Genomic DNA, 25,828 nt, shown 5'->3' on the forward strand with positions numbered 1-25,828 from the left:
CTCTTTGGGCTCCATTTATTCCATCATAATAGCATTCACGAAGGACATAGAAGACCCAGGTTCAAGTCCCTGCTCCAAATCACACAGAGTAGGTACTTGAACTGAGATCTTCTACCTCCCAGGTGAGTGCCCTAACCACAGGCCTACTGACTACTCTGGCATAGGTGTCTCTCATGTTTTTTCACAAAAATTTTCAAGAGGCCTAGTTTTGGTCCGATGCAGAAAGAAAAAACATACCAAAACCTCAATTTTTTTTCATGAAACAGAATTCTTGTTTTCTGGCCAGCAACACCTTATAATGCTTTTTTGATGAGGCACATAAGAAATGCACCGGGATAATTTCACCCACCAATGCAATGCTGCCACCTCTGGAGTAGAACATGGCAGCTGTCTAGCAACACAAAGCTACACTTCAAAATAGTTAGGAGAAACAAGTTAATACCATCCCTAGATTAAATGAATATTGAGGTAGACAGAATGTAATTCCCTGCATTTTAATTTTCCAGGAGACTGGGATTCACTTGTCAAGTCTTATGAAGAGTGGTTGGGAGTTCAGTTTAACAACTCATTTGATATACAAGACCTCTGGTGTTCTTAACAATGTACTAAGGGCATGGGTTCAGTATTGATGCAGATAGAAGAAGCAGAGGTACATGTAAATGAATGTGTGCATCAGGTATAGCCCCTTGGTCTCCTAAAATATGACCAACATAATTCAGAGTCCCAAAGTATTAGTGCTTCTGGTCCAGTGGGCACCATGGTCTTTATAGTTAGCATTTCAAATATTAATGTGATATGATTACATTTGTTAATCCTCTGATCATTAGTTAGTTAGTAGAGTTCATAGGGTTTGATTATTTAACAAGGAATTGATCCAACACAAAGCAGCCAGAAGCAATATTTACAAGCCCTTTTGCTGGGGCATATATTATAGTGGCCTAAAGCCTCTGACCAACCCCAGAAGAGAGCGCGAAGGTTCTTTAGAGCTGTTTGGAGGGGGGGGAAATCCACTAGAAATGTAGATTAAAAAGCATGTTTATCAAGAATTCTCCACAGAAAGTTTAATCTTCTCATCAAAAAAGCTTGAGAAACAAAAATCTCAGCCAAAAATATGAAAGTTTCTCTCAGGAAAGCTAAAATGAAATATTTGTTTTTTGGGTCAGGCTGATCTGAAGTCAAAATATTTCAGTTTGACATTAAACTGTGACCATTTGAGCTGTGGCAATGCCTCATATAAGTTGTTGTTCAGGTGTCTCATGCCCCCATTCTCCACTACAAACTGGGTTCACTGGATTAACTACATCTCCCACAGTATCATCTCATGTTGACCTGCTGTGATGCATCATTGGAATCACATGGACTGGGTACGCTGTGGGAGATACAGTCAGGGCCGGCTCCAGCACTTCGGCAGCAGCTCAAAGAGGAAGAGAGGGACCGAGGGACCTGCCGCTGAATTCCCACCGAAGACCCCAACGTGCCGCCCCAATACCAGATGGAGTGCCGCCCCTTTGTATTGGCCGCCCCAAGCATCTGCTTCCTTAGCTGGTACCTGGAGCCGGCCCTGGATACAGTCTACTGATTGAGCCAGACCATATAAAAGGATTCGGGAATGAGCCCCCTGAGGGTATGTCTACACAGCAAAGAAAAACCCATGGCTAGCCCGTGCCAGCCAACTCGGGTTCATGGGGCTCAGGCCCGAGCTCTTGAAACCTCCCACCCTACAGGTTTTTCTTTGCTGTGTAGACATACCCTGAATTACAACGCCCAGGAAGCACCACAATGGCTAAACATGATGCAGCTTAATGTTGAAATGTAACATTTTCAGTTGGGAATGCCAAAACATTGCAATTTGATTGAAAGTGTCAATACAAAAGGTTTAGACATTTCTGAATTAACATTTTCCACTTCCAGCCAAAAATCAAACACACTGTGCTATTTGGACGTTTGACTAAAAGTCAAAATTTTCCATGGAAAGCAGACTTTAAAAAAAAAAAAGGGTTTTGACCGAACTTTTTCAATCAGTCCTATTAATAACTACTACTCTCTCTCCGTCCTCTCCTCAGCTGTGTAATTGTGAGCTCAGAGAAGCTGAGGTATCAGAACCTCTCTCTTACACACAGATTCAGTCCATTGTAATGGATTTACCTGAAAAGGGACTTTGTTGAATTTCACTCACGATTAATTCAGAAATCTGAAGCCTTGAACAGCCAGACAATGGGCCTGTTTCTCATTTACACAAAGACTATTTTAGACTCAGACTTTAAGGCCAGAAGCAGGGCCGGCTCCAGGCACCAGGCAACCAAGCTGGTGCTTGGGGCGGCACCTGGAGGGGGGCGGCGCGGCGCTCGGGCCGCCGGGGAGAGCGGGGCCACAGCCGGGCTCGCCGCCCTCCCCCCGGCGCTCTGGCCGCCCTCCCCCGGCTGCCGGGGGGAGAGCCGAGCCCCAGCCGGGGCTCGCCGCCCTCTCGCCGCCCTGCCCCCGGCGCTCTGGCCGCCGGAGGGGGGGGGGGGAGAGCCGAGCCCCCGCCGGGGCTCACGGCCCTCCTCCCAGGGCTCCAGCCGTCCTCCCCTCCGGCGCCCTCCCCCCGGCCGCCGGGGGGAGAGCCGAGCCCCCACCGGGGCTCGCCGCCCTGCCCCCGCCGGGGCTCGCCGCCCTGCCCCCGGCGCTCTGGCCGCGGGGGGGGGGGAGCCGAGCCCCCGCCGGGGCTCGCTGCCCTCCTCCCAGGGCTCCGGCCGCCCTCCCCCCGGCCGCCGGGGGGAGAGCGGAGCCCCAGCTGGGGCTCGCCGCCCTCCCCCCCCCCGCGCCCTGCCCCCGGCCGCCGGGGGAAGAGCGGAGCCCCCGCCGGGGCTCACCGCCCTCCTCCCAGGGCTCCGGCCGTCCTCCCCTCCGGCGCCCTGCCCCCGGCGCTCTGGCCACGGGGGGGGGGGGAGCCGAGCCCCCGCCGGGGCTCGCTGCCCTGCCCCCGGCGCTCTGGCCACCGGGGGGGGGAGCCGAGCCCCCGCCGGGGCTCGCTGCCCTCCTCCCAGGGCTCCCCCCCCCCCCGCGCCCTGCCCCCAGCCGCCGGGGGGAGAGCGGAGCCCCCGCCGGGGCTCGCCGCCCCCCCCGGGCTCCGCCCCCCCCCCCCCCCGCGGGGGGGGGGGGCGGGGCGGCCGGAGGCTTTTTTGCCTGGGGCGGCAAAAAAGCCAGAGCCGGCCCTGGCCAGAAGGGACCATCGTGATCCTCTAGTATGACGTCCTGCATGTTGCAGGCCACAGAACCTCACCCACCCAGTCCTCAAATCATGATTTATAGACTTCAAGTTACAGAGAATCCACCATTTACTCTAATTTAAACCTGCAAGTGACCTTGCTGCAGAAGAAGGCAAAAAACCCCAGGGTCTCTGCCGATCTGGGGGAAAATTTCTTCCCAACACCAAATATGGGGTTCAGTTGGATGCTGAGCATGTGGGGGAAGACCCACCAGCCAGACACCTGGGAAAGAATTATCTGTAGTAACTCAGAGCCCTGCTCATCTAGTTTCCCATCTCCAGCAGTTGGGGATATTTCCTACTAGCAGTCACAGATGGGCCACATGCCATTGTAGACAGTCTCATCATACCATCCCCACCATAAGCTTATCAAGCTCAATCTTGAAGTGAGTTAGATTTTTTGCCCCACAGCTCCCCTTGGAAGGCAGTTCCAGAACTTCACTCATCTGATGGGTAGAAACCTTTGTCTAATTTCAAGCCTAAACTTGTTGAGAGCCAGTTTATATCCATTCGTTCCTGTGTGTAAATTGGTGCTTAACTTAAATAACTTCTCTCTCTCTCCCTGTGTTTAACCCTCTAATGTATTTATAGAGAGCAATCATATCTCCCCTCAGTCTTCATTTGGTTAGGCTAAACAAGCCAAGTTCCTTGAGTTTCCTCTTGTAACATAGGTTTTCCATTCCTCTGATCATCCTAGTAGCCCTTCCCTGCACCTGTTCCAGTTTGAATTCATCTTTCTTAAATTTGAGAGACCAGAATTGCACACAATATTCCAGATGAGGTCTCACCGGTGCCTTGTATAATGGTACTAACTCTTCCCTATCTCTACTGGAAATATCTCACCTGATGCATCCTAGGCCACATCAGATTGGCAGCTCATGGTCATTCTACGATCAACCAGTGCACCCAGATCTTTCTTCTCCTCTGTCACTTCCAAATGGTAAGTCCCCAACTTATGGCAAAAATTCTTGTCGATAGTCCCTACGTGCATGACCTTGAAAGATTAATTTTCAACCAATTTCTATTACTGTAGTTTTCAAGGTCCTCCAGATCTTCTGGTATGATATTCTGGTCCTCCTCCATATTGGCAACACCTCCTAAATTTGTGTCATCCATACATTATTAAAACACACACTTTTTGTGCCACGGTCATTAATGAAAATGTTAAATAAGACTAGTCCTAAAATGGATCCTGAGGAATTCCACTAGTGACCTCCCTCCAGCCTGACAGTTCACCTTTCACTATGACCCATTGTAGTCTCCCCTTTAACCAGTTCCTTATTCACCTTTCAATTCTCATCTTAATCCACATCTTCTCCAATTTAACTAATACATTTCCCACATGATACTGTATCAAATATCTTACTGAAATCCAGATAGATTAGCTCTAATGCACTTCCTTTGTCTAAAAAAAAAAAAAAATCAGTTATCTCAAAGAAAGAGATCAGGTTGGTCTGGCATGATCTACCTTTGGAAAACCAAGTTGTATTTTACCCCAGTTACTGTTTAGAATCATAGAATCATAGAATATCAGGGTTGGAAGGGACCTCAGGAGGTCATCTAGTCCAACCCCCTGCTCAAAGCAGGACCAATTCCCAACTAAATCATCCCAGCCAGGGCTTTGTCAAGCCTGACCTTAAAAACCTCTAAGGAAGGAGATTCCACCACCTCCCTAGGTAACCCATTCCAGTGCTTCACCACCCTCCTAGTGAAAAAGTTTTCCCTAATATCCAACCTAAACTTCCCCTACTGCAAGTTGAGACCATTACTCCTTGTTCTGTCATCAGGTACCACTGAGAACAGTCTAGATCCATCCTCTTTGGAACCCCCTTTCAGGTAGTTGAAAGCAGCTATCAAATCCCCCCTCATTCTTCTCTTCTGCAGACTAAACAATCCCAGTTCCCTCAGCCTCTCCTCATAAGTCATGTGCTTCAGCCCCCTAATAATTTTTGTTGCCCGCCGCTGGACTCTTTCCAGTTTTTCCACATCCTTCTTGTAGTGTGGGGCCCAAAACTGAACACAGTACTCCAGATGAGGCCTCACCAATGTTGAATAGAGGGGAATGATCACGTCCCTCGATCTGCTGGCAATGCCCCTACTTATACAGCCCAAAATGCCGTTAGCCTTCTTGGCAACAAGGGCACACTGTTGACTCATATCCAGCTTCTCGTCCACTGCAACCCCTAGGTCCTTTTCTGCAGAACTGCTTCCTAGCCATTCGGTCCCTAGTCTGTAACAGTGCATGGGATTCTTCCGTCCTAAGTGCAGGACTCTGCACTTGTCCTTGTTGAACCTCATCAGGTTTCTTTTGGCCCAATCCTCTAATTTGTCTAGGTCCCTCTGTATCCTATCCCTACCCTCCAGCGTATCTACCACTCCTCCCAGTTTAGTGTCATCTGCAAACTTGCTGAGGGTGCAGTCCACGCCATCCTCCAGATCATTAATGAAGATATTGAACAAAACTGGCCCCAGGACCGACCCTTGGGGCACTCCGCTTGAAACCGGCTGCCAACTAGACATGGAGCCGTTGATCACTACCCGTTGAGCCTGACGATCTAGCCAGCTTTCTATCCACCTTATAGTCCATTCATCCAGCCCATACTTCTTTAACTTGGTGGCAAGTAAACTGTGGGAGACCATATCAAAAGCTTTGCTAAAGTCAAGGAATAACACATCTACTGCTTTCCCCTCATCCACAGAGCCAGTTATCTCCTCATAGAAGGCAATTAGGTTAGTCAAGCACGACTTGCCCTTGGTGAATCCATGCTGACTGTTCCTGATCACTTTCCTCTCCTCTAAGTGCTTCAGAATTGATTCCTTGAGGACCTGCTCCATGATTTTTCCAGGGACTGAGGTAAGGCTGACTGGCCTGTAGTTCCCCGGATCCTCCTCCTTCCCTTTTTTAACGATGGGCACTACATTAGCCTTTTTCCAGTCATCCGGGACCTCCCGCGATCACCATGAGTTTTCAAAGATAATGGCCAATGGCTCTGCAATCACATCCGCCAACTCCTTTAGCACCCTCGGATGCAGCGCATCCGACCCCATGAACTTGTGCTCGACCAGTTTTTCTAAATAGTCCCAAACCACTTCTTTCTCCACAGAGGGCTGGTCACCCTCTCCCCATACTGTGCTGCCCAGTGCAGCAGTCTGGGAGCTGACCTTGTTCGTGAAGACAGAGGCAAAAAAATCATTGAGTACATTAGCTTTTTCTACATCCTCTGTTACTAGGTTGCCTCCCTCATTCAGTAAGGGGCCCACACTTTCCTTGACTTTCTTCTTGTTGCTAACATACCTGAAGAAACCCTTCTTCTTACTCTTAACATCTCTTGCTAGCTGCAACTCCAAGTGTGATTTGGCCTTCCTGATTTCACTCCTGCATGCCTGAGCAATATTTTTATACTCCTCCCTGGTCATTTGTCCAATCTTCCACTTCTTGTAAGCTTCTTTTTTGCGTTTAAGGTCAGCAAGGATTTCACTGTTAAGCCAAGCTGGACGCCTGCCATATTTACTGTTCTTTCTACACATTGGGATGGTTTACTTCCATGTCCTTAAGTACTTTCTCTTTCAAAATTTGTTCCAAGACTTTGCGTACAACTGAGGTCAAACTAACAGATTTGTAGTTTCCTGGATCACCTATTTCCCCCCCTTTCTTAAAAATAGTTGCTATACTAGCAATTCTCCAGCCATAGGGTATGACCTCTGAGTTAATAGATTAATTAAAAATCCTTGCTACTGGGCTTGCAATTTCACGTGCCAGTTCCTGTAATATTTTATTCTGTTCTTGTTCCATATGGCGCCTTTAAAATGAGGGCAATTATAATTTACGCTCACTCTAAGGCCTCTTTATACTACCAAAGTGATGTGAAGCGGCCTTAGTGTAAATGTGAATCAGGCCCATTGACTAACGAGCCTCGATTCCAATTTCCACTAGTGCCCCTTTATGCTGCTCTGATAGCGTGAAGGGACCTTAAACTGGCAATAAAAATAATTACATTCACTTTAAGGCCCCTTTATGCTACCAGAGTGTTGTAAAGGGAGCTTTAGTATAAGTGGGAATCTGGCCCATTATATTTTAACTTGGGTGGTTTAATTGTGTTGTGGTTATTATGAAGAGGTTGAAATGCTTCAGAAGTGCAAAGTGGTAAATAACTAATATACCATTTTAAAAAATTCTTTGTTAATGCTTGTGTAAACCCTATTGAGTGAGGAGACCCTACGGTGGAATTCCTGGTTTTATTGTGCTTGTGTAACCCACTGGTGAGTGTGTGTTACAAATCCCACTCTGCCTGATCCACTAGTTAGCCAATCATGGCTGTTGAGCTCAAGGTGTAGCAGCTCATGTTTTTATACCTAGAGCTCACTTCCCGATGTGCCAGACAAAAGAGCATCCCGTCCACACACACTAAGTCTGAGCATGCTGAGGTTATGATGCTCTATTTACACAGCAGAATCATTTGCATAGGGCTTTCAAACCAAAATCTATCCCCACCCAGCCCCCAGTGTCTGGTCTGAATGACTTGGATGAGTGCTGGGGAATAACACTGGTGCATGGAGAAGAAATCTTCTAACGCAAGCTGGAGCAGGTTAATGGGGGCTAGTGCTCTCACCCTAAGAGGGGGAGAGAAGCAGAAGTTTGGGGTTTTGCCTCAACTCCAGTATCATGTTCTCTTCCCTCTGAACCATTGGGGGCCCCATGGAGGAGAAGGGAGCTGGATGTGAGCCTTACAGCAGCAGAATTTTCACACTGGAACAAACTCAGGGACCAGGAAGGGCAAGATCATTTAAAAGCCAGATAGGAGAATGGCTGGTATTTTTTCCTTTTGCTAGTACTGAAGCGATTTGGATTCAAAGAAGAGCATTGAATCTCATTCCCTACCCCACCCAAGCTTCACCAACTACAGCAAAGTCTTCTTCCTCTCCAGACCTAGCATCATGCCTCTGCTGCAAGATCAAGTGGAAGGAGCAGAGGAGGCAGGAAGGATAAAACACAACGCAAGTTTGGTAACTGGAAAGATGGGAAGGGGAAAAAATAAATGATAAAAAACAGCTTGGGAAATTTAAAGGGTGGTGAAGTTTGAAATCTGATGTGTTTGGAAGTTCCCCTCCCACCCCAGTATGAAAACCGGTCTCTCGTGCCTCCACTATCATTAATTAGAGGAGGGAATTTGATGGGTTTGATACCCAACTACAATTATAAATGAATACTGTTAGCTCTATCCCCCAATGGTGAATTATGCAATGTGTTCTCACAAAGTGAAATGAGATAAACCAGGAACACACAGGGGGAATTCAAAACTCAGCACATCTGAAAAGCTCGCTGCTCCATGTCTGGAAATCCTTATTCAGTTTGACTTAGTAAGTGTCCACAGACCCAACTGAATAAGGACTTCTGAATTTGCTTTTCTGAAAACAATAACAAGATGAGAGCAGACCATTTATTTGTAACCCACAGAGCATAGCCTCTTTTATACACAGTAAAGAAACTTTATGTATAGGCCTGCTTCTTAAAGTATATTTAAAGCCACTTTACAGATTAAAGATTTTAGGGGAGATGTTCAAAGGCATAAATGGCTGTTAAGAGCCCATTTCCATCTAAAGTCAATGGAAATTAGGTACCCAACAGTCATTTGTGCCCTTGAAAATCTCATCCTGCGTCAATCACATTTAAGTAACTCAATTTCTTCATGCTTCAATATCAGTGACATCATGGCAGAATTTTTGAAAGACTTCACAATCCATCACTAACTTTCAGCCACTCAGCAGCTGACCTTCTAGTGATCTGCCTCACACAATCCATCCATCTCCGGCTACAATGAGCCTCCCCCATTTCTTCCATAATGGCTGTCTTATGGTTATTTCCATCTCTCTGCCTAATGCGACCCCAGTACATACGTTTGTGTCTGTTTATTGCAGAGAAGCAGACCGTCATGTCTGAAATCGTATTTCTAATCTAGGCATGTGTCTTTTTTTCCATCCAGGAGATATGGGAGAGTCTCTGCCAGCACCACATTTCAAAACCTTAAATTTTCTTCTGGTCAGCAACATTTACTTCTTACAATTCACATCCATAAATCACTATGGAAAAATATAGGCTTTTCACCAGTCTCATTTTCGTACATGTCAAGATGCCATGGTTTTTTCCATGATTTCATAAGGGAGGCGCATAATTCAACAAGCCATCCCTATTCTCCTTCCAATTTCTTTGGAACAGCCTCCTAGCTTGGATATATATGATCCCAGAAATTAAAAAAATAGGCTACTGCCTTTACAGCTTGTTCATCAATTGTGTTGTCTGCTAGCATCCTGTTTTTGTTAGTTGTGTCAATTTACATGCATTTTGTTTTTGTCACATTATGGAATTGTATTTACTCCCATATTAAAGCCCCTTTATACTGTCAGAGTGGTGACAGACACCCTAGTGTAAATGAGAACCAGGCCCTATATGCGGAGATGAAGAACAGAAAGACAGAGATCTACGGAGATCAGCCTGCCCGAAAGTACATGGATACGTGGTGCAATAGAAAAAACTCAGGCAGGTAAATGGGTAGAAGAAAGTGATGTACAGAAAAGGAGTGGAGAGAATGAAGAGAAAACTGGACTTTAAAAGCTTTAGAGATGGAAGTGAATGGTACTGCACACCAGTTACTGGGGGAGGTGGAAGTAAGAGGAGGCAGTAATGGGGAAAGGTGACAGATAATGGATTATTCCAAAGGGCTCCAGCTATTTTTGAAAGGTTCAGTAAGCTTCACAACCCCACTGTGAAGAAACGAGTATTCTGCCCAGTTTGAAGATGGGGAAACCGAGGCACAGAGACCTGACATAGCATACTCAGTTTGACACAATGAATTGGTCATGGAAATTGAACCCTGAAGTGTGCCAGAAATGGGAATAGAACCCTGGAGTATTGAATCCAAACCCCCCCCCCCCACTATTCTAGCCCCTATGTAACAGTCCCTCCCCTCACCTGAAGGGGACAGTGAGATATTAATACAGAATAGGTCCTGGGTATTAGAGGCAGGGCAGGGAGCCAGGGTAGTGAGCAGTGAAGTTTCTTTTCTCAGTTCAACACCCTCCTCACACTGTAATTTGTACCTGGCCATGCAAACAGTACTTTTAAAGAAATAGAAATATAAAATGTGTATATATTTCTTTTAGTATCTTTGTCTTTTTACCAAGTCCTGGAATCTGCATAGAGCATACAGTAATTGGGTATCTTTTGTTCCACAAAGATTCTGACAAGCCATCCCATGATGCCAGAGCCACTCTGTTAAGCGCAGCCTCAATGGGGCTGTGCCTTTTCCACCTTTTATAATGTTTATAATCTTCAAAATAAAATTATATATAGAAAGGGGGAGGAGGGAGACTGGGGGCGAGGGAGAGGGATGAAAAGGAGGAAGACAGGGAAGGGAGAGCCATGGAGAGGGAAGACTATCATCTGACTATGTATTCCCAGAGTCTGAGGCTCTACCGGCATATCTATGCACACAGCATTCTAATCACATGCTGTTATTTAATCATTCCAAACCAATACTGAATCCCAAGAACAAAAGGCATTTTGCAGAGGGCAAAGGGGCATTGCCTAAAAATGCTGAAGCGGCAGGAACAAAAAAAATGGAACAAAGTATATTCACAAAAGAAAGGACCATCTTCCATTTTTCAGCACCATAATCAACCAGACAGGGCACAAAAGATTTCAGCAATATATTGCGGGCTTTTCCAAAGGTCCTGGACCAGCATGGAGAATCAGTTACCTGCTCACTTTGCTATCTATACTTTCAATATAAGTACCAGCGGGCCTGGTTGCATTTTCATTCATACCAGTGTAATCTGGAATAAGTCAGGAAGTTAATGTAGTTACAGTGGTGTAAATAGGATTGAAAGTGAGGTCAGTACCAGCTCCTATAAGTAACACATCCATGCCAAACCTAGGGTGATAAAACCACATACTATGCCACAACATAACATCCTGCATAGACTTGCTCTCCCATCATAATCATATTACAACCATAGCACCTATATGTCCCCTTATGAAATCAAGGCCCCTTTGTGCTAGGTACTGCACATACACATAATAAGAGGCAAACTCTGCCCTGAAGAAATTACTATCCATTTGGATAAGGCAGATAAAGGAAGACCTTTCTCAGTGTATGCACGCATGCGCACACACACTCACTCACTATAGTCATATAATGTAAATGTCAGTTTGTATATTTCTTTCATACAAACTGCATCTCCAAGCACACTGAAGAGGTAAATGATAAACAGCAGCGGAGACATTAAGAGGTGTAGCCAAGGGAGAAAAAGATACCTTTCAACTGATATTTGAAAAGAGGGAGAGCTGATAAGGCAGTTGAGAAACAGGAAGCGGGTTCCGTATGTCAGAAGCTGTAGAGGAGAAGGTTCTCAAATCAGCGGTGTTGAGACTGTATGCAGAGAAAGTGAGTAAAAGGGCATAGGGAGCGATTGACATTGGACAAAAATATTGCTTGTAGGTGCACTTGTGCAAGTCCAGAAGTCACTGGAGTTACTTCAAATTGGAGTCAGTGGAGGCACCATTGTAACCAAAACCAATCTGGATCATTGTCCATTGTTTAAAACCACCAACCAAAAACTACCACTCCCCACGAGGTTGAGGCCCAGTTGAGACAGTTCCACAGTATAACGGACTAAACCATTCACATTAGGTCATTAACATTTCTGGGTTTTATGTCTTCTTGCTCAGGAAACAGCCAAATACAGGTTGTAGAAGAGTCTCTCGACTTTCAGAAAGCAGGGTTCAATGGACACTACTCACACCCCAGTAACAGGACAGAAAAGACTTGCTAGAGGGAGAGATCCTAGGCAATATATTGAAAAGTCTTGGAAGATTCACTGAGCCAGTGGACTCAATGCTGCAGTTGATTAGGAAGGAGACTCTGGCAGCTATGCATGAGTTCACATCTCTGGCTGAACAATACTGCACTGTCTGAAGCTAGCTGCTGGGACAGTTCAATTAATCACCCTAATAGCAATTATACACAGAGCCAACAAGGTCTGTGTTTTGGAGATTTTTTACAAATGCTTTTTATTTATAAAAATGATCTTTGCTTTTGCTCAATATCTGTATTACTTCATGTACTGAGGAATGAGGATTGGGGCAAGATTTGGCAGTTTCTCTTTGCAAGGGTTTGAGCAAAACATTTCCCTGGTTTGATCCATCTACTTTCTAAAAACTCAGGGGTATCAAGTCCCACTCCCTCAGCAAGATTCACTTCAAACTAGTGTTTTACTGGATTTCATATCCAAACCACTTGAAGCTGCCAATTTCACACTGTTATGATGCAAAGACATGCATCAGAGCTTCCAGTTCCACTCAAAATCTTGCCCAGATTGAATCAAAAAGTTTGTGAACCTCAGCAAACTTTATTTCAATGAACTTGGCTGAATTCATAACAAAAGGCAATAAAAATCAGGAAACACTTCATGTGTTTGAGTCATGCTTAAACTATAGATGATCAGGTAAACAGAATGAAAATGTCATTTAGTTTCATTTTAACTTCTGTGGGTTGTCTTAACCAAAGCATTAGCACAAAATTGTCCTCTCCCACTCCATGCTTCCTAGTGCAGATTAGAGAGGGAAGGTACATATTTTAACTGGTCATTTGCACACACATTTTGTTGCATGTGCCATGGAGGTGCAGGAAGTGCTTATGCAAGTCAGAAGTCCAGCCATATGTGCAATTTTCTAAAATTGTAGACCCAAATAAGGCCAAAAGTGTTCCCCCTTTAATATGATGGTGCAACCTGCCAAGACTACAGATCCCAGTATACAATACCCCAATCTGTAGTCTGCAGGGCTGCACTTACATATCAGTTATGAGGGCAGGTTCCCATAGAATACTAGTATTGTATTCTAATGTTCAGTCACTAGGTATAGCCATGTGTAACATACCTTACTGGAGCTGGTAACAGCCATACCTGGCAGTGCATGCAAGTATCTCAGAGAGCACATCTTTTGTATCTCTCACCGCGATGGAAACTCTGTAGCCAATCCATATCTGGTACAGAAGCCTAACCTAAGAAAGTGAGTCAGGTGTCAGGAGTGACATAACTTTGGACTATACGAGGGTCCCAAGAATGCAAACCTTGAAGAGACTGCTAACAGTTAAGCTTTAGCATGTTCAATAAAGATCTCATCTCTACAGTCCCTCCTACTTGGCACATTACTTAACATTAGTTTCATTTCTGAACATTGGAATTCTCTCACAAACTCCATCAAAGTTGCCAATAGGAGAAACTTAAGCATCACTTAAATAAAAACAGACAGACAGACAATGTCATGGCCATTGATTGTATGGGTTGGAAAAAAAACAATTCCACAGAGTGGCTGTATCAACTGATACAATGGCTCCACCGCACAAACTGAACTGGTCAGGGCTGGAAAGAATCCTATCTTTATATTCCAACTGGCATTACTCATGCAAATCAGCCTTGACACCAGCCCCTCACCTCTCTGTGAACTGCTTCCAGCCAGCCACAAAGAAACTAGCAGCAGTGTCTATGTAATCAGAAAGTCCTTCCCAGCACCTGCATGCACTTAATGCTGAACTGAGATGCCTACTGTAGCAACGTTGTACCTTCATGTTTAAGATTCCTGCTCTTTTACCCCACTGTTAAGTCTCTGCTTCATCTCCCAATCTGGCACCAAAACACTGAAAGTCTATGCCAAGCCTAATCTTTGTCAATTTTGATGTTTTAAAAAGGGCAAATCCAGTTGGAATCTGCCCTCTGTGTAAACGCCATCTTGGCTGCTTGCCCAAACAGCCCTCTTTAATTGTCCAGGGGTACGAAAGATAATAGAGTGTCTCCACCACTAAATCAAACTGATCAGCAAAAGCTTCTAATATCTGAGAGTGCCTGTTCATACCTCTGCTTTGAAGAATCATCGTAGGTGAGAGAGATTTCATATGTCAACCTAAAAGCACCCAAACAGCTAAGCTGATGAGACCTGTCAGCTTCCTTTCCTTCAGAGGGGAAAAAAGGGGGATGAAACACAGCACGTGTGTGTGGCACACACAGGAAACAGGACAACAAGTAATAGTTAAACATTTGTTCTACCTAATCAAGAGCAAGGCTCTCTCCTATAGTACAAAGCCATGAGGAGATGGACTCTAGTCACAGTCTGGATTCAGATCTCGATTTCAAAACACCTCAGATTTAATTGCCATCTTCAAGTTTGTTCATAAAGCCATCTCTATCACCACGTTCAAATCCCACGCACAACTCCCTTCTTCCACAAGATCTGTGACAAGTGAGGGAAGGGGAGACAGTTAATCAACAAATAATTCTTCCAAAGCAAGGGGCATGGGGAAATCATCGAACCATTAACATGTGCACGTGTCTTACTGGGTATCACTGTCATTCTTTCTTTCCTCTCCCATTGGCTGTCTATGATCCTCCCTTGGTGTCATGTTAAATAGAGTGCATGAACTTTGAGATAGGTCTTGTATATGAGGCAACTCGCATGTATATGGGAACTTGGTAAAGATAATTATTTTGTAAGTTCCAAGGTGTATGGCTCTGAGCTTTCAATTCAGACCCACATCCAGTGGCTATCTATGCATATCTGATTGTCCCTTTCTGGAATTCTGCTGGGGTGACACTGGAAACTATTGGATAAACAGCTGTAACCATGCCTTAATGAGTCACAACTGAGGATGCCAAATTCAGGACAAACTGCTGAGAAATGGGGCACACATAACCCAAAACCGGCAGTTATTCTTTCATAGGATATACCAAGCCAGCCACAACAGTAAACTCCTGTTTCACCACACTGGCTAACAAGAAGTCATAAAAGCAGTTTCATTGGGCATTCCAGTTCTTATATCACAGAAAGAAAGAAAGAAAGAAAGAAAGAAAGAAAGAAAGAAAGAAAGAAAGAAAGAAAGAAAGAAAGAAAGAAAGAAAGAAGAGAGTTAAAATTAATTAAAGGAATTAAAAACATACAGTAATTGTAAAGTTCTTGGTTCAGACTTGTAGCAGTGATGGAATAAACTGCTGGCTTAAATTAAGTCTCTGGCTGCTGCCAAATCATTGGAAGGACCTCAGTCCATTGGTTAGAATGCCCCCATTAGTATAGTCCATAGTCCAGAGGTTTGGGCAAGAAAGAGGCAAAATTGAAGTGTTTCCAGGGTCTTTTATAGCTTCTGCCATGTGGAGGGCATCCCATTGTTCTTACCATGGAAAATTACAGTAACAAGATGGAGTCTGGAGTCACATGGGCAAGTCCCACATCCATCCATCCACAAACCTGGAAATCCTGGACGCCCCATCATCTCGGGCATTGGCACTCTCACTGAAGGACTGTCTGGATATGTGGACTCCCTACTCAGACCCTACGCCACCAGCACTCCCAGCTATCTCCGTGACACCACAGATTTCCTGAGAAAACTACAATGCATTGGTGACCTCCCAGAAAACACCATCCTAGCCACCATGGATGTAGAGGCTCTCTACACAAACATCCCACACACAGATGGAATACAAGCTGTCAGGAACAGTATCCCTGATGATGACACAGCACAACTTATTGCTGAGCTCTGTGACTTTATCCTCACGCACAATTATTTCAAATTTGGTGACAATATATACCTCCAGACCAGTGGCACCGCTATGGGCACCCGCATGGCCCCACAATATGCCAACATCTTTATGGCTGACCTGGAACAACGCTTCCTCAGCTCTCGTCCACTCATGCCCCTTCTCTACATTGATGACATCTTCATCATCTGGACCCATGGGAAGGAGACCCTGGAAGAATTCCACCATGATTTCAACAGCTTCCACCCCACCATCAACCTCAGCCTGGACCAATCTACACGGGAGGTCCACTTCCTGGACACCACAGTACAAATAAGCAATGGCCACGTTAACACCACCCTATACCGAAAACCCACCGACCGCTATGCCTACCTTCATGCCTCCGGCTTCCACCCCGGACACAGCACACGATCCATCGTCTTCAGCCAAGCACTGAGGTACAACCGCATCTGCTCCAACCCCTCAGACAGAGACCAACACCTACAAGATCTTCACCAAGCATTCTCAAAACTACGATACCCACACAAGGAAATAAAGGAACAAATCAACAGAGCCAGACGTGTACCCAGAAGCTTCCTGCTACAAGACAGGCCCAAAAAAGAAACCAACAGAACTCCACTGGCCATCACCTACAGCCCTCAGCTTAAACCTCTCCAACGCATCATCAGTGATCTACAACCCATCCTGGACAATGACCCCTCACTTTCACAGACCTTGGGAGGCAGGCCAGTCCTCGCCCACAGACAACCCGCCAACCTTAAGCATATTCTCACCAGCAACCACGCACCGCACCATAACAACTCTAACTCAGGAACCAACCCATGCAACAAACCTCGATGCCAACTCTGCCCACATATCTACCCCAGCAGCACTATCACAGGACCTAACCAGATCAGCTACAACATCACCGGCTCATTCACCTGCACGTCCACCAATGTTATATATGCCATCATGTGCCAGCAATGCCCCTCTGCTATGTACATTGGCCAAAGTGGACAGTCACTACGCAAGAGGATAAATGGACACAAGTCAGATATCAGGAATGGCAATATACAAAAACCTGTAGGAGAACACTTTAACCTCCCTGGCCACACAATAGCAGATGTTAAGGTAGCCATCTTACAGCAAAAAAACTTCAGGACCAGACTCCAAAGAGAAACTGCTGAGCTCCAGTTCATTTGCAAATTTGACACCATCAAATCAGGATTAAAACAAAGACTGTGAATGGCTATCCAACTACAGAAGCAGTTTCTCCTCCCTTGGTGTTCACACCTCTACTGCTAGCAGAGCACCTCACCCTCCCTGATTGAACTAACCTCGTTATCTCCACACTGATTTATACCTGCCTCTGGAGATTTCCATTACTTGCATCTGAAGAAGTGAGGTTCTTACCCACGAAAGCTTATGCTCCCAATACTTCTGTTAGTCTTAAAGGTGCCACAGGACCCTCTGTTGCTTTTTACAGATTCAGACTAACACGGCTACCCCTCTGATACTTGACTACGAAAGGTAGTGACTCTGGGAAATGTGCAGGTCATAGTGGATGGCTTTGCTGCAATGGGATTCCCTAACTGTGGTGGGGCGATAGATGGAACCCATATTCCTATCTTGGCACCGGAGCACCAGGGTACGCACTACATAAACCGCAAGGGGTACTTTTCAATGGTGCTGCAAGCACTTGTGGATCACAAGGGACGTTTCACCAACATCCATGTGGGCTGGCCGGGAAGGGTTCATGACGCTCGCGTCTTCAGGAACACCAATCTGTTTAAACGGCTGCAGCAAGGGACTTACTTTCCGGACCAGAAAATAACCGTGGGGGATGTTGAAATGCCAATTGTTATTCTTGGGGACCCAGCCTACCCCTTAATGCCATGGCTCATGAAGCCATACACAGGCAGCCTGGACAGGAGTAAGGAGTTGTTCAACTACAGGCTGAGCAAGTGCAGAATGGTGGTAGAATGTGCATTTGGCCGTTTAAAAGGTCGCTGGAGATCCTTACTGACTCGCTCAGACCTCAGCCAAACCAATATCCCCATTGTTATTACTGCTTGCTGTGTGCTCCACAATCTTTGTGAGAGCAAGGGGGAGACCTTTATGGCAGGGTGGGAGGCTGAGGCAAATCGCCTGGCTGCTGATTACGCGCAGCCAGACACCAGGGCGATTAGAAGAGCACACCAGGAAGCGCTGCGCATTAGGGAAGCTTTGAAAACCAGTTTCATGACTGGCCAGGCTACAGTGTGAAATTTCTGTTTGTTTATCCTTCATGAAAACCCGCCCCCTTTATTGACTCATTCTCTGTAAGGAACCCACCCTCCCCCTTCCCCCAGCTTGCTTTCAAAGGAAATAAAGTCACTATTGTTTAAAAATCATTTATTCTTTATTAATTGATTATAAAAAGAGGGAGAGAACGTGAGTGGGGTTTGGGAGGAGGATCAGCGGGAAGGAAAAGCCCACTAAAAAAAGGTTTAAAAAATGGCAGCCTTTTGCTTGGGCTGTCCACTGGGGTGGAATGGGAGGGTGTACGGAGCCTCCCCCCCTGTGTTCTTACACGTCTGGGTGAGGAGGCTATGGAACATGGTGAGGAGGTAGGGGGGTTATACAGGGGCTGTAGCGGCACTCTGTTCTCCAGCAGCCGTTCCTGAAGCTCCACCAGACGCCGGAGCATGTCTGTTTGCTCACGCAGCAGCCCCAGCGTTGCATCCTGCCTCCTCTGATCTTCCTGACGCCACCTCTCCTCTCCTCACGTTGGTCCCTCCTGTCCTCACGTTGGTCCCTCCTGTCCTCACGTTGGTCCCTCCTGTCCTCACGTTGGTCCCTCCTGTCCTCACGTTGGTCCCTCCTGTCCTCACGTTCACTGGCTTCTTTCCTATACTTGCAAACCGTGTCCTTTCACTCATTCAGATGAGCTCTTTCACTCCTGGTGGATTGCATGATTTCTGCAAACATCTCGTCTCGCGTCTTCTTTTTCCGACGCCTTATCTGGGATAGCCTTCGGGAAGGAGGAGGGAGGCTTGAAACATTTGCAGCTGCTGGAGGGAGTGAAAAAAGGAGAGAATTTTTTTAAAAGATACATTTTTCAGAACAATGCTTATACTCTTTCACGGTGACAAATACTATTCACATTACATAGCACATGTGATTTCTGTGCAAGGTCGCATTTTGCCTCTTAATATTGAGTGCCTGTGGCTTTGCTGCTAGAGATCACAGACACAGGTCCGGGCAACAGAATTCAGCTTGCATGCTGCCATGGTAAGCCACTGTCTTTAGGCTTCTGCGCCCTGCTTTCCCACATACCAAGCAAAGCCCGTTGTGCTGCAGTTTTCCTGTTAACCTTCAGCAGCAGAAAACAAGCTAACACCCCCCCACCATCCAATTGTCTGGGATGAGTGCTTTATCCCTCCCCCCACCGCGTGGCTGGTATCAGGGAAGATCCCTGCAGGAACCAAACTAACACCCCCCCCAACCCGCCATGAATTCTCTGGGATGAGTGCTTTATCCCTCCCCCCACCGCGTGGCTGGTATCAGGGAAGATCCCTGCTAGCAAAACGCGAAAAGCTCTGGGCCAATCCTCCCCACCCCCCCTTTGCACTTGGCTAAATGCAGGGAAGGATTTCTTTTCAGCCACAGGCAAACAGCCCAGTAGGAACGGCCACCTCTGTCCCCTTAATTAAATTCCCGTATTTCAACCAGGTTACCCTAAGCGATATCACTCTCCTGAGGATTACACAGCAAGATAAAGAACGAATGTTGCTTGAATGCCAGCAAACACCGGGACCATATGCTGCCAGGCTTTGTCATGCAATGATACCAGATTACTTGCTACTAGCATGGCGTGGTCAAGTGTCCTACCATGGAGGACGGAATAAGGCTGCACTGCCCCGAAACCTTGTGGCAAGGCTTTTGGAGTACCTCCAGGAGAGCTTCATGGAGATGTCCCTGGAGGATTTCCACTCCATCCCCAGACATGTTAACAGACTTTTCCAGTAGCTGTACTGGCTGCGAATGCATCCCAAGTGCTCAGGGCAAATTAATCATTAAAAATGCTTGCTTTTAAACCATGTTTTATATTTTAAAAGGTAAACTCACCTGAGGTCCCTTCCATGGGGTCATGGTCTTGGGTGCTGGCTTGGGAGGCTTGGGAGGGTACTTCAGTCAGGGTGAGAAACAGATCCTGGCTGTTGGGGAGAACGGAGAGCTGGGTGCTCTCTGCCAGCTCGTCCTCCTCCTCCTCCTCTTCCCCTTCCGCGGAATCATCAGGTGTACCTGATGAGATTATCCCCATCTCGGAATCCACAGTCAGAGGTGGGGTAGTGGTGGCGGCCCCCCCTAGAAATGCATTTAGCTCGGCGTAGAAGCGGCATGTCCGCGCCTCTGACCCGGAGCGACCGTTTGCCTCCTTTGCTTTTTGATAGGCTTGTCTGAGCTCCTTGACTTTCACGCGGCACTGATCTGAGTCCCTATTGTGGCCTCTCTCCAACATGCCCTTGGAAATTTTTTCAAAAGTTTTGGCATTTCGTCTTTTCGAACGAAGTTCTGCTAGCACTGAATCCTCTCCCCATATAGCGATCAAATCCAGTACCTCCTGTACGGTCCATGCTGGTGCTCTTTTTCAATTATCAGCCTGCATGGTTACCTGTGCTGATGAGCTCTCTGTGGTCACCTGTGCTCTCCACGCTGTGCAAACAGGAAATGAAATTCAAATGTTCCCGGGGCTTTTCCTGTCCACCTGGCCAGCGCATCCGAGTTCAGATTGCTGTCCAGAGCGGTCACAATGGTGCACTGTGGGATAGCTCCTGGAGGCCAACAACATCGAATTGCGGCCACACTAACCTTAATTCGGATTGACAATACCGATTTTGACGCTACTCCGCTCGTCGAGGAGGAGTACAGAAATCGAATTAAAGGGCTCTTTAATTCAAATTAAATGGCTTCGTTGTGTGGACGGGTCCAGCGTTAATTCGATTTAAAGCAGCTAAATCCGAATTAAAGTCGTAGTGTAGACCAGGCCAAAGAAAGCTAATAGGGTAGTTTGACAAATCCATGCTGACCGTTACTTATCACCTTCCTATCTTCTAGGTGGTTGGAAATTGATTACATACGTTGGAGCTGTCTATACTCTGAGGTCCTCTGTCACAGGAATATGGGTGGTGTCCACATTCCAAGGATTCAAGGGAAAAAGCTAGACATCACGTTTGGCTCGGAGGCCTTGTCTATTTGTGAAAATTGAACTAGGGCAGCAATCAGTCTAGCTGAACAGGTGCTATCCACAAGTTAGAGTTCCTCCTTGTGTCTGTTCACAGCTGATCAGCACTGCTCATAATTAACCCTTGCTCTGACTCTTAGCTGAACTAGGGCTAACCTAGTGGCTGCAACTGTGCTAGCTTCCTGAGTATATAAGGCGTTAGTTACACCTTTGTAACTGTTGATTTCAGTGGGGTGGCATGGGTGGAACTGAGAGAAGAATTTAGACCAGAATAAATAATAATAAATGATAGCTAACTCTTCTGTAGCACTTTCCACCCATAGATCTAAAGCCACTTTACCATAAGGTATCGCTAACACCATTTCACAACTGGCAAAACCAAGGCATGGAGAGGAGAAATGGCTGGCCCATGGTAGAGCCAGGACTAAAACCCACATCTCCAGAGTCACAACACAGTGCCCTATCCGTGGGACCATGCTCCCTCCCCTCATTCAAACACCTCTTTGAAACAATTGTTGCTGGGATCCAGTTTAGGGAAATGACTCTTGCATACCCCTGAGCGAGCCCCACATGCCCATAAGCAACTCACCAGCAGTCTCCCTTGTGGTTGGACATGAGGTTGCTGCAGGGCTGGCCTTACCATGAGGCGAACTGAAGTGGCCGCCTCAGGTGCCAGACTGTGGGGGGGCACCACTAGGACCCAGAGTATAGAAAATTGTGTCTGCTGCTAGTGCATATGTATTCTCTCTGCTCTAGATGCACAGAGAAGGTGGAGTGCTGTGCTGGAGGAAGGAGGGCACAAGAGACATAACAAGCAGGCAGGAGAAAAGGTGAGAGGGAATAACAGAAAGCAGCTGGAGCTGCAGGGAGAGAGAGGAGGAGGAGCCTCTTATGTACCTCTCTAGCACCCCCAGGAGCCTAGAATGATTAACGTCAGCATCTCAGGGAGCTTCCTGTTTCCTGCTGCTTCCCTGAACCCACTTGAGGAGAACAGGCAGTCCACTGAAGTAGTAGGAGCCAGTTAGGCCCCTAAGACACTGATATCTTCCCTCACTCAGGCCCTGCTACCAGCCTGCTTATTTGTCCCCTTCAAATGAGTGTTGAGAGCCACTATAGCTGGCACAGAACTGCAGTCATGAGTGAAAGAAGAAAACACCCCTCTGGGGCAGCATTCAGAAAAAGAAAGAAAGCAAAGGAAGCTTTTCTATCTAAGCAGGAAGGAGCTCTCCTGAGATACATAGACACAAATGTTCATGGTGAGCCTTCCGGCCCCAGTGAGGATGTGAGTGGTGAGGAGATGCCGGATCTTCCAGCTAGTCAGAGTGCAGGTGACCTGGCAGCTACTGGAACATCCATATCTCCATCTCAAATGGATATAACCATGCACATTCCTGAAGAAAAGTGTAGATCAGAGAAGAGTGTGGTGGAGTGCAAGAAACAGCTGCTGCTGAGTTTAGTTCCTTAAGTCTAGATGATCCAGGACTGTGGACCCACTTGAGCAGTAGCCTGAGGGACTTCCTTGTACTGCATTGGCCACAGCAAGTGAAAAACTTCATGTTCCCCAAAGACAATGAAAATAGAAGTTTCCATCCAACACATTACTGGCATTAAATCACCAATGGTGACAAAGTGGAGAAGCCATGGCTTATGTACTCAAAAACCCAGAATGCTGCATACTATTTTTGTTGCAAACTCTTCCAGTCTAATGTTCCAGCCACATTGGGTTCTACAGGAACAAAGGACTGGAAAAATCTGGCTAGAAATCTGGCATGCCATGAGAAGGCAGCAAATCACCAGAGAGCATTCCATAGATGGAAAGAGCTTGAGATGAGACTAAGGTTAAAGGCCACCATAGATGATCAGCATCAAGAGACGATTGCATCAGAGTCTCTTTACTGGCAAAATGTTCTGAAAAGGCTCATTGCCATTGTGAGAATGCTGGCTACCCAAAACCAAGCACTGTGTGGCACTTCAGATCAGCTGTATGTGCCAAACAATGGAAACCTCCTTAAAATTGTGGAGCTGATGGCTGAGTTTGATGCTGTACTCCAGGAGCATCTAAGAAGAGTCACCACTCAAGAAATGTACACACACCACTACCTTGGAAAAACAATTCAAAAATGAGATCATACAGTTACTGGCAACAAAAGTCAAACAGAAGATTGTGGCAGATCTGAAGTCAGCAAGATATTACTCTGTTATTCTAGACTGCACACCTGAAATAAGCCATATGGAACAAATGACTTTAATGGTGTGTTTTGTAACAACAACAGAACCTAGTGAAAATGTCCCTGCAATGGTGATTGTCAGAGAGCATTTTCTAGAATTTATTGACATTGATGATACTACAGGAGCTGGTATGACAAATGTGCTTCTTAAAAAGCTGGAAGATACGGGAATTGCGATAGCTGACATGAGAGGTCAGGGCTACGATAATGGTGCCAACATGAGAGGAAAGAACAGAGGAGTGCAGATATGGATCCAAGGGTTAAACCCTCAAGCTTTTTTTGTCCCATGCAGTTTTCATTCATTGATCTTGGTGGTCAGTGATGCAGCGTCAGCTTCTAGTGAGGCTGTTGAATTTTTAATGTAATTCAAAGCATCTATGTATTTTTCTCTGCATCAACTCATCGATGGCAAATTTTGAAGCAACATCTGGGAACATCCTCTCTGACACTGAAACCACTGAGTGCCACACAATTGGAAAGTCAAGTGGAGGTGATAAAGCCTATCAAACACCAAATTGGGAAGATAGATGATGCCATAGTTGCCATTATGGAGGATAATACTATGACAGGAACTGTTAGTGGGAGGACAGTGGCAGAGGGAAATGGAATCACCAGAAACATACATAACTTCAAATTTCTGTGTGGCTTAGTGTTGTGGCATGACATACTGTTTGAAATAAATGTTGTAAGCAAGAGACTCCAAGGTGTTGACCTTGAAATATCTGGAGCAATGAAACAACTGGACAAAGCAAAGTCATACCTACAGTCTTACTGGTCAGATGAGGGATTTCAAAACATTCTGAAGAGTGCACAGAAGTTGGCAGAGGAACTTCACATTGAAGCTATTTTCCTACCCATTCAAGAATAGAAGAGTCACCGAAGAACATGACATTTTGATTACGAGGCACGGGATAGTCCCATAAGAGACCCCAAACGAATTCAAAGTTGAATTCTTTAACCAGGTGCTCGATTATGCAATACAGTCAGTTGAAGAACGTTTCATGCAGCTCAAGGAACACAGCAGTATATTTGGGATGTTGTATGATATTCCAAAACTCCTCACTATACCTGAAGAAGACCTACACCAGCAATGCAGGGCACTAGAGACAGTGTTGACACATGATGACATGTGCGATATTGATGCAAGTGATTTAGGTGATGAACTGAAAGCCCTTTCAAGATACATTTCAGCAGGATCAACTCCAAAGGCTGTTCTGGAATATATATGCACAAATAAGATGACCACCCTCTTTCCAAATGCTTTTGTTGCTCTGCGCATACTTCTAACACTTCCTGTAACAGTTGCCAGTGGAGAACGCAGCTTGTCCAAGCTGAAGTTAATAAAAACACATCTACACTCCACAATGACACAGCAGAGACTGGTCGGCCTTGCAACCATCTCAATAGAGCATGAGCTGGCCCAGACTGTGGACCTTCAGCAGGAAGCAGTTCAAATCTTTGCAACCAAGAAGGCACGGAAGGCACCACTTTGATTATTCAAACAGATAAAAATGCCAGTGTTTACTATGAAAGTTAACTTTTCTTGTCTGCAAACGCCTGAACAGCAAATGTAAGTGTTACTTAAAATTTTTTGAACAAGGCATTTTAAGTTGCTAGTTCTCCTTTATTGGGGTAGGTAGCAGAGCAGTACCATGATAGGAGTAAAACAGGAAGAAGGCAGAATTGAGACCTTTCAAAGTTTTGGCCCAAGCAAGGGGGCATGGGGGCATCATTTGAGCTCCCCGCCTCAGGTGCCAAAATGTTGTGGGCCAGCCCTGGGTTGCTGGGCCTTCCCCTTAGTCCCCTCTGTCTGGTCTTCTGTGGTCCAGCCCTCCAGCCAGGTCACTTAGAAGTTCAGTCCCCTTTTGGATATTCAGTCTCAAAAGAAACACCTCTGTGACAATAGTCCCTCATTAAACAAAAAACACAAGTCTTTCACCTCTCCTGGGCTCGACTCTCAATTCTCTGTTCCTCTTGTGGACCACTGGCCTCAGGACTGAATCCCTGGAGCCTGGGTAGCCTCTCTGCTTAAGCCGAGAATCCCCAGATCTCATCCTGGAGCAGGGGGCCCTTCAGCCTGCTGAAGGGTCTTTGCCAGATTCTCCCTCAGCTGGCCCCACTTAGTCCTTAGGCTCAGAGGGTAGGCAGCATATATGCTCATCCCCATTTTATTCCTGATTGGATAGCTGAGGGGGAAAACTTCCCCACCCTCTCTTTAAGGCTCTTGGCCCCTGGTTCCTAAAGATACATTGATGCAATTGCATCCCAAGCACCGCTCATTCCCAGGACTGCTTCCTCTCTAGCCTTATCCCACTTACGTCTCTTTTAGGGCATCTTTCAAACCCTTAAAGGGCCATGCCATGTGCTGGGGTGGGTTGACCGTTAGGCAGTATTGCCTTTAAGGAACAGACCATGTTGTCACACAATCTATTTGTAACCACACTGAAAAGTTATGGGAGAGGGCAATTGTTGCAGTGTTTTTACTGACTAAGATTTCAATAGGCACACATTTTGTACACTCGAGTCTGTGCACATTTAAAATGGCTTATACAAACAAAATTACGT

The sequence above is a fragment of the Emys orbicularis genome, chromosome 3, assembly GCF_028017835.1.
Source record: "Emys orbicularis isolate rEmyOrb1 chromosome 3, rEmyOrb1.hap1, whole genome shotgun sequence".
Classification (NCBI taxonomy): domain Eukaryota; kingdom Metazoa; phylum Chordata; order Testudines; family Emydidae; genus Emys; species Emys orbicularis.